We start from the raw sequence: 2,019 nt of genomic DNA, 5'->3' as shown, positions 1-2,019 counted from the left end.
GAGAGAGAGAGAGAGAGAGAGAGAGAGAGAGAGAGAGAGAGAGAGAGAGAGTGGGAGGGGGGAAAGATGTATACACAAATTTCTTAAGATGAGTATGATGAGAGATCTGAGCGTGATTTACAACACAAAGAGATCTTGCTATGGATTGGCTTAATTCTTTCTAGTAGGACATCTTCCTTCAATTAAAACAGAGGATCAGTCAGAAAACAGAATGTTTGGAACAGAGAGCAGTGTTGGTTGCACTTTAAAATTTACTTACTGATCCTTTAACTTCTTATTCTGTCTCAGCTCCAAATTTAACGTGACATGAAAATGGGCGACCCATTGACAAACACAGGAAAAATAGGACTACTGAATAAAGCCAGCACAACCACGAGGCTGTTGATTGTTAACAATTCAAAGGGGAAAAATGACTGACCAATACTTACACTACAAAATCACCCCGACAGAATGACAAATTATTGTAAAAACATGAAATTGGCTTTAAAACACAGATCTTTGTTTTCCAGGACAAATCGTCTCCAGCACCTGAAATGGGAACATTGTGTGGAGTTAAAAAAACTCAACTGTTTCCTCTTCTTTCAAACCCAAAAAACTCTGGTTTGCCCCGCTTTATTTAAGGTCCAAACAAAACGAACTTCAATGTCGATCTAAGGACTTACGTGTAAACTGCTTTAGGAAGGACATCGTCTTGCAGCATGACAATTGATAATGTCACACTGACCGCAGTAAAACTGACCAACGATTGGCCCTCGGGGATCCACTTGTAAGGTTCTACCGCCCTCACCAGAAAGTCCGGACCTTAATTCTTCAGATCATTACTCTTTTTAAACATCTTAAACTAGATTTGTTAACGAAGCCTCAAAAAGAAAGAAGATCTTATTGCATTGTTTGTAATTTCTTAAGAAGAGATTCTTGAATGATGATACAACTGTGCGTCTCTTTCTCTCGTGCGACAATGGCAAACCTCACCTTCACGGATATTGCTTTAAAAGCTAAATTAGATAGAGTGAGTTGCTATTATGCTGAGATTCCACTGTGATTAAATGATCATTGTCCAAGGTTTGACCCCTTTGACCTCAGTAAGGGACAGCCCTCGTACTTTGAGCAGCGCTGTGTCGGAAATGAGGAACTGTACATATCATTGAATGAGCCAGACACATCACGGGAGAACAAACTGTTGAATACTTTATCACGTGACTAGCGTGAAACATGTCCTATTAGCGTTATAACAGTTTGTAACGTATGTGTGTGCGAGTGTGTGTGTATTTGTGTATGTTTGTGTGTGTGTATGTGTGTTTGTCTGCACGTGTGTGTGCGAGTGTGTTTGTATTTGTATTTGTGTGGCGTCGGTGGCCTAGTGGTTAGGCTCTCGGATTCGCAACCGTAAGGTCGTGGGTTCGAATCCCGTCAGGGGCCCGACGTTGTGTCCTTGGGAAAGGCACTTTGCACACATTTCCCTCACTCCACCCAGGTGGAATTGAGTACCCGGCTATAGACAGTGAACGATCTTGTCAGTTTGATAGTGTTTGAGCGCGTGAAATCCGCAGCTTGTACTGTATGCTTCCGCGGAAGCCGAGAATGTTTCTGAGTGTTCTCAGAGGGTCTGCTTGGGTAATAATAGTTGTAAAGCGCATAGAGCATGCTCTTGAGCATTGATATGCGCTATATAAATGCAATTATTATTATTGTTATTATTATTATTTGTGTGTGTGTGTGTGTGTGTTTGTGTGCCTGTATGTTTGTGTTTACATGTGTTTGCGTGCGTGCGTGCGTGTGTGTGTGTGTGTGTGTGTGTGTGTGTGTGTGTGTGTGTGTGTGTGTGTGTGTGTGTGTGTGTGTTTGCATGTATGTGTGTATTTATTATGTGTGTATGTGTGTGAGCAGAAATTAAAACATGATCCTTCTACTAAACGTCTCGTGGAAAGACACAAAAGTGTCACCCACCAACAAACAACACCCGTCCGATATGACAACCTCACTTTGGCATTATTTGATGTGTGTGTGTGTCGAGGGGGG

This window comes from Aplysia californica, unplaced genomic scaffold (assembly GCF_000002075.1).
Source record: "Aplysia californica isolate F4 #8 unplaced genomic scaffold, AplCal3.0 scaffold00401, whole genome shotgun sequence".
NCBI lineage: Eukaryota > Metazoa > Mollusca > Gastropoda > Aplysiida > Aplysiidae > Aplysia > Aplysia californica.
Note: the sequence above shows the minus strand (reverse complement) of the source record.